Genomic DNA, 8,467 nt, shown 5'->3' on the forward strand with positions numbered 1-8,467 from the left:
GTGGGATCCTTGTCTGGTTTTGGGATCAAGGTGATGCTGGCCTCATAAAATGAGTTTGGAAGTTTTCCTTCCATTTCTATTTTTTGGAACAGTTTCAGGAGAATAGGAATTAGTTCTTCTTTAAATATTTGGTAGAATTCCCCCGGGAAGCCGTCTGGCCCTGGGCTTTTGTTTGTTTGGAGATTTTTAATGACTGTTTCAATCTCCTTACTGGTTATGGGTCTGTTCAGGCTTTCTATTTCTTCCTGGTTCAGTTGTGGTAGTTTATATGTTTCTAGTAATGCATCCATTTCTTCCAGATTGTCAAATTTATTGGCGTAGAGTTGCTCATAGTATGTTCTTATAATAGTTTGTATTTCTTTGGTGTTAGTTGTGATCTCTCCTCTTTCATTCATGATTTTATTTATTTGGGTCCTTTCTCTTTTCTTTTTGATAAGTCGGGCCAGGGGTTTATCAATTTTATTAATTCTTTCAAAGAACCAGCTCCTAGTTTTGTTGATTTGTTCTATTGTTTTTTTGGTTTCTATTTCATTGATTTCTGCTCTGATCTTTATGATTTCTCTTCTCCTGCTGGGCTTAGGGTTTCTTTCTTGTTCTTTCTCCAGCTCCTTTAGGTGTAGGGTTAGGTTGTGTAGCTGAGACCTTTCTTGTTTCTTGAGAAAGGCTTGTACCGCTATATATTTTCCTCTCAGGACTGCCTTTGTTGTGTCCCACAGATTTTGAACCGTTGTATTTTCATTATCATTTGTTTCCATGATTTTTTTCAATTCTTCTTTAATTTCCCGGTTGACCCATTCATTCTTTAGAAGGATACTGTTTAGTCTCCATGTATTTGGGTTCTTTCCAACCTTCCTTTTGTGGTTGAGTTCTAGCTTTAGAGCATTGTGGTCTGAAAATATGCAGGGAATGATCCCAATCTTTTGATACCGGTTGAGTCCTGATTTAGGACCGAGGATGTGATCTATTCTGGAGAATGTTCCATGTGCACTAGAGAAGAATGTGTATTCTGTTGCTTTGGGGTGAAATATTCTGAATATATCTGTGATGTCCATCTGGTCGAGTGTGTCGTTTAAGGCCTTTATTTCCTTGCTGATCTTTTGCTTGGATGACCTGTCCATTTCAGTGAGGGGAGTGTTAAAGTCCCCTACTATTATTGTATTATTGTTGATGTGTTTCTTTGATTTTGTTATTAATTGGTTTATATAGTTGGCTGCTCCCACGTTGGGGGCATAGATATTTAAAATTGTTAAATCTTCTTGTTGGACAGACCCTTTGAGTATGATATAGTGTCCTTCCTCATCTCTTATTATAGTCTTTGGCTTAAAATCTAATTGATCCGATATAAGGATTGCCACTCCTGCTTTCTTCTGATGTCCATTAGCATGGTAAATTCTTTTCCACCCCCTCACTTTAAATCTGGAGGTGTCTTCGGGCTTAAAATGAGTTTCTTGGAGGCAACATATAGATGGGTTTTGTTTTTTTATCCATTCTGATACCCTGTGTCTTTTGACAGGGGCATTTAGCCCATTAACATTCAGGGTAACTATTGAGAGATATGAATTTAGTGCCATTGTATTGCCTGTAAGGTGACTGTTACTGTATATGGTCTCTTTTCCTTTCTGATCTACCACTTGTAGGCTCTCTCTTTGCTTAGAGGACCCCTTTCAATATTTCCTGTAGAGCTGGTTTGGTATTTGCAAATTCTTTCAGTTGTTGTTTGTCCTGGAAGCTTTTAATCTCTCCTTCTATTTTCAATGATAGCCTAGCTGGATATAGTATTCTGGGCTGCATGTTTTTCTCGTTTAGTGCTCTAAAAATATCATGCCAGCTCTTTCTGACCTGTCAGGTCTCTGGGGATAAGTCAGCTGCCAATCTAATATTTTTACCATTGTATGTTACAGACTTCTTTTCCCGGGCTGCTTTCAGGATTTTCTCTTTGTCACTGAGACTTGTAAATTTTACTATTAGGTGACGGGGTGTGGGCCTATTCTTATTGATTTTGAGGGGCGTTCTCTGAACCTCCTGAATTTTGATGCTCATTCCCTTTGCCATATTGGGGAAATTCTCCCCAATAATTCTCTCCAGTATACCTTCTGCTCCCCTCTCTCTTTCTTCTTCTTCTGGAATCCCAATTATTCTAATGTTGTTTCGTCTTATGGTGTCACTTATCTCTCGAATTCTCCCCTCGTGGTCCAGTAGCTGTTTTTCCCTCTTTTGCTCAGCTTCTTTATTCTCTGTCATTTGGTCTTCTATATCACTAATTCTTTCTTCTGCCTCATTTATCCTAGCAGTTAGAGCCTCCATTTTTGATTGCACCTCATTAATAGCTTTTTTGATTTCAACTTGGTTAGATTTTAGTTCTTTTATTTCTCCAGAAAGGGCTTTTATATCTCTCAAGAGGATTTCTCTAATATCTTCCATGCCTTTTTCGAGCCCGCCTAGAACCTTGAGAATTGTCATTCTGAACTCTAGATCTGACATATTACCGATGTCTGTATTGATTAGGTCCCTAGCCTTCGGTACTGCCTCTTGTTCTTTTTTTTGTGTTGAATTTTTACGTCTTGTCATTTTGGCCAGATAAGAGTAAATGAAGGGGCAAGTAAAATACTAAAAGGGTGGCAACAACCCCAGGAAAATATGCTTTAACCAAATTAGAAGAGATCCAAAATCGTGAGTGGGGAGAAAGGGTTTAAAAAAAGGTTCAAAAAGGAAGAAAGAAAAAAAAAAGAACAAAGAAAAGAAAAAAAATTTTTAAAAAGGAAAACACCTGAGAAAAATGTAAAAAAGAAAAAATATATATATTAGATAAACTAGTAAAAAATCGTTAAAAAAGAAAAAGGTAACAGTTAAAAAAAAAAAAAAATTACCCGAAGGCGAGAAGAAAAAAAAAAAGAAAAAGAAAAAATTAAATTAACTGCAAGACTAAAAAAAATCACAGGAAAAAAGCCATGAGTTCCGTGCTTGGCTTTCTCCTCCTCTGGAATTCTGCTGCTCTCCTTGGTATTGAAACCGCACTCCTTGGTAGGTGAACTTGGTCTCGGCTGGATTTCTTGTTGATCTTCTGGGGGAGGGGCCTGTTGTAGTGATTCTCAAGTGTCTTTGCCCCAGGCGGAATTACACCGCCCTTACCCGGGGTGAGTAATCTGCTCGGGTTTGCTTTCAGGAGCTTTTGTTCCCTGAGCGCTTTCCGTAGGGTTCCGGAGGACGGGAACACAAATGGCGGCCTCCTGGTCTCCGGCCCGGAGGAGCCGAGAGCTCAGGGCCGCACTCCTCAGGGCGCCCTCAGAGAACAGCGCCCAGTCACTCCCGTCTGCCTGACCTCCGGCCGCGCTCCGAGCTCACCGAGCCTGCGACCGGTTCAAGGTAACCCGGAGCTGTGAGCTTACTGTTGGCTCTGTATCTGCAGCCGGCTTTCCCGTTCCAATACCCGCAAGCTCTGCGACACTCAGACACCCCCGATCCTTCTGTGACCCTGCGGGACCTGAGGCCACGCTGACCCCGCGTGGGCTTCGCCCCGGTTTAGCCTCTGGAGCGATGTCCCTCAGCGGAACAGACTTTTAAAAGTCCTGATTTTGTGCGCGGTTGCTCCGCTGCTTGCCGGGAGCCGGCCCCTCCCCCCGGGGTCTATCTTCCTGTCGCTTTGGATTCACTTCTCCGCCGGTTCTACCTTTCAGAAAGTGGTTGTTTTTCTGTTTCCAGAATTGCTGTTCTTCTTCTCTTCGATCTGCCGATGGATTTTCAGGTGTTTGCAATCTTTAGATAAGCTACCTAGCTGATCTCCGGCTAGCTGAAGCAGTCTCAGCTTGCTACCTCTCTGCCATCTTGACTCCTCCCTCCGCAGTTTCAAATTCCTCAATATCTTAGTCACTGTGCAGAACCCTGAAAGGGTTCTTCAAATGTAACACTTAATATGTCAGAGATTTTAAAAAGTTACAAAGGTTAATCTCCAAAATGGAAATGTGGAAGAAGCTATTAGAAATTGTTTACATAATGGCCATAGATATTTCATATTTGATTTTTTTCTTCTTTTTTTATTATATTATGTTAGTTACCATACAGGACATCATTAGTTTTTGAAGTAGTGTTCCAAGATTCATTGTTTACATGTAACACCCAGTGCTCCATGCAATATGTGCCCTCCTCAATACCTACCACTAGACCAACCCATCCCCCAATTCCTCCCTTCCAAAACTCTCAGTTTGTTTTTCAGAGTCCACAGAATCTCATGGTTTGTCTCTACCTCCTATTTACCTCCCTTCATTTTTCCCTTCCTTCCCCCCATGTCTTCCATGCTATTCCTTATGTTCCACAAGTAAGTAAAACCATATGATAATTGACTTTCTCTTCTTGAGTAATTTCACTCAACATAATCTCCTCCATTCCCATCCATTTTATATTTATCAATCTTTATTTATTTTGTATCTATTTTTAAATTGTAGTTTAAATCACATTGTATAACATTTGTCCCAGAGCAGGTAACTCTTACCTCCTTAATTTAATTTCACTTTGATTTTTCTCAGAATCTAACAGAGACTCAGACTATCAGCAGCAAGATAGAGGATTTAACAATGAATTTCAGTCAGTGACATCCCAGAGGTGTGCAGTTTTTCTCTACATATATTCGTTTCCATGACAAATTAATTACTATCTCCATGAAGCAGGTGATATTTGGGTAAATAACTAAAGCTTTGCCTTCTAAATAGCCGTGACCATCTAAATCCAAGTTTTCCCTTCACACTCAAATTTATTGAGATTAATTTCAATTTGGAGAAGTGTGTATTAGACAGAAACAAGAAGACATTCTCCACAGAGATCTGAATCAGGGTTAAAATAATAAATATTTATATTTGTGTTTATATTTTATTTATATATCCATTTTATATTTAATTATATATATTCATGTAAAATTAGTATATACATATATTATATATACAAGTGTTTGGAACAATAGAAATTATAAAATTCAAATGCTTAAATGTATGGACAGATGCTGAAAGTGGAAAACTGAGGTGTTCCACATAATAAGACAATAGTAATAAAAGCCATTTCTTAAATAGATTCTGCAAATAGAATATTGTAGGTGTTAACTCTTTAAATAAACAGTATGTGTGCTTATTCTTCTGTAACTGGTAATGTACTAGGGACTTTGATTATTTTATCTTACTTAATCCTAACCACACCTGATGTAAAAATTATTATTTTATACTGTCTTTATGTAGAGTGGACAATGGAATAGTGGATAGAGGAAAATATAGATTTATAACTGTGGTTAGATGAGATTCTGAGATTCCTGCCTCATGCCACTCAGATCTCTAAATGGTCAGTCATGTGTGAGGATCCTAGCCTACTCCTAGGAATGTATGGCTCACTCCACCCAGTATAGCTTCACTGAGTTGCCCTTTTCTATGAGGGGGGCAGAATGAAAAATTCGGTATAGGATTTCCCCATATTTGCGTTTGTTACTTTTTAAATTCCTTTTAACATAATATACACATTCTAGAATTTTGTAAGATTCCATTTAGGTTCTAAAAGTAGAAGAATAAATTAGATTTATATAACAAAATTTCTAAAAATGAAGTTTTATTTACCTTTTCTTTCAATAATTCACTTTTTGTGTTTAAGTTATTATCTCGGCAAATGCTCAATATATGTTGATAGATGTCAATATCAATCATTAGGCTACCATATCACCTGAACTGTAACATATTTAGTATAAGTTGCCAAATATTTTTACCCACAGTTCCTAATGCCCCATTTTCTTTTTTTTTTTTTGCCTATTCTTTTTTAAATTAAATTGATTTATTTATTTTCAGAAAAACAGTATTCATTATTTTTTCATCACACCCAGTGCTCCATGCAGTCCATGCCCTCTATAATACCCACCACCTGGTACCCTGTCCTCCCACCCCCCTACCACTTCAAACCCCTCAGACTGTTTTACAGAGTTCATAGTCTCTCATGATTCACCTCCCCTTCCAATTTACCCCAAATCCCTTCTCCTCTCTAACACCCCTTGTCCTCCATGATATTTGTTGTGCTCCACAAATAAGTGAAACCATATGATAATTGACTCTATCTGCTTGACTTATTTAACTCAGCATAACCTAATGCCTCATTTTCTACTAAATGCTAAATTTTATGTAATCATCTCATTTCTGTACACCATAAAACTTTCTCTGATTAACACAATGAGGTTGACATAAACAAACATATATTCACATACACTGCCAGTAAATATGTATTTATTCATTTCAGGTGGAAGACTCCCATGGATGACCATTAATACCAAAACTCTTCTCAGTGATATAAGTGAAACTTATGAAAAACATGAACTGGGTGGCCAATTACACTGGACAGTCTGATTTCATTCTGGTGGGAATCTTCAGTCAATCAAATCACCCAGCTCTCCTGTGTGTGGTCATTTTTGTAGTGCTCTTGATGGCTTTAACTGGAAATGGTGTTCTAATTCTTCTGATACATTTTGATGCCCACCTCCACAGCCCCATGTACTTTTTCATCAGCCAGTTGTCTCTTATGGATGTAATGTATATTTCTGTCACTGTGCCTAAGATGCTCATCGACCAGGTCATGGGTATAAATAATATCTCAGCCTCTGCATGTGGAATGCAAATGTTCCTCTAGATAACACTAGCAGGTTCAGAATTTTTCTTTCTAGCTGCCATGGCTTATGACCGCTATGTGGACATTTGTCACCCACTTCATTACCCTGTCCTCATGAGCCATAAAATATGCATTCTCCTTACATCTGGCCACTGGTTTCTGGGATCTGTGGATGGATTCATGCTCACACCCATTGCTATGACTTTCCCATTCTGCAGATCTCAGGAGATCCATCATTTCTTCTGTGAAGTCCCTGCTGTAATGAAGCTCTCCTGCTCAGACACTTCTCTCTATGAGACAGTCATGTATCTGTGCTGTGTCCTCATGCTCCTCATTCCTGTGACAGTCATTTCAAGCTCCTATTTTTTCATCCTCCTTACCATTCACAGGATGAACTCAGCATAAGGCTGGAAGAAGGCCTTTGCCACTTGTTCTTCCCATATGACTGTGGTCATCCTCTTCTATGGGGCTGCTGTCTACCCCTATATACTTCCCAACTCCTATCACACTCCTGAAAAGGACATGGTTGTATCTGTTTTTTATACCATCCTCACTGCTGTGTTAAACCCTGTAATCTATAGTCTCAGGAATAAGGATGTCATAGGAGCTCTGAAGAAAATATTTAATGTGGGACCTGACTTTGAAGAAAACATAAAATAGGAAATTTTTATATTAATGATTTTTTTAATTCTTTTTCTCCAAATATTATAACTTCAGAATCTTTTTTTAAAGTATTTTTTTAAGATTTTATTTATTTATTTTACAGAGAGAGATCACAAGTAGACAGAGAGGCAGGCTGAGAGAGAGAGAGAGAGGGAAGCAAGCTCCCCGCTGAGCAGAGAGCCCGATGTGGGACTCGATCCCAGGACCATGAGATCATGATCTGAGCCAAAGGCAGTAGCTTAACCCACAGAGCCACCCAGGCACCCTATAACTTCAGAATCTTATGCCAATGTTATTCCATAGATTGTCATCTCATAATGCTTCGTATTATTTGCATAACTCATTTGGGAATGGCTTTAGTGTATTACAAAGCTCATTGATTACATTCTATTTTTAAATTCAAAATGAATTTAACTATATTATACTAGCATGAGTTTACTGGCATTGATAATTACAAACTTATTTTTGTAGGAGGATATTAATACATTTAGAAAATACATTATGAAAATATAGGACAATAAACATTATGAGATGTATTAAATTGTCTTTATTTATGTATTAAGCATTTGCATATTTAGCATTTAATAATATCCTTTAAATTTTACTTTATTTTCTCAGCTCTCCAAGATCCATTTTTTAAAATTAATTTATTTATTTTCAGCATAACAGTATTCATTATTTTTTTCACCACATCCAGTGCTCCATGCAATCTGTGCCCTCTAAAATACCCACCACCTGGTACCCCGACCTCCCACACCCCCGCCACTTCAAACCCCTCAGATTGTTTTTCAGACTCCATAGTCTCTCATGATTCACCTCCCCTTACAGTTTACCCCAATTCCCTTCTGCTCTCTAACTCCCCATGTCCTCTATGCTATTTGTTATGCTCCACAAATAACTGAAACCACATGATAATTGACTCTCTCTGCTTGACTTATTTCACTCACCATCATCTCTTCCAGTCTTGTCAATGTTGCTACAAAAGTTGGGTATTCATCCTTTCTGATGGAGGCATAATACTCCATAGTGTATAGGGACCATATCTTCCTTTTCCATTCGTCCACTGAAGGGCACCATGGTTTTTTCCACAGTTTGGCGACCATGGCCATTGCTACTGTAAACATTGGGGTACATATGGCCTTTCTTTTCACGACATCTGTATCTTTGGGGTAAATACCCAGGA

The 8,467-nt window shown here is 38.4% G+C and overlaps 1 pseudogene across 1 annotated transcript; it reads left to right on the forward strand.

Moving 5' to 3' along the window:
• Window positions 1-6,318: 6,318 nt before the first annotated feature.
• LOC309861043 (olfactory receptor 2T29-like) lies at window positions 6,319-7,281 on the forward strand (annotated as a pseudogene). Its single transcript has one exon. The product of its transcript is annotated as an olfactory receptor 2T29-like (transcript).
• Window positions 7,282-8,467: the final 1,186 nt, after the last annotated feature.

The sequence above is a fragment of the Mustela nivalis genome (genome assembly GCF_964662115.1).
Source record: "Mustela nivalis genome assembly, chromosome: 3".
Taxonomy (NCBI): Eukaryota; Metazoa; Chordata; class Mammalia; order Carnivora; family Mustelidae; genus Mustela; species Mustela nivalis.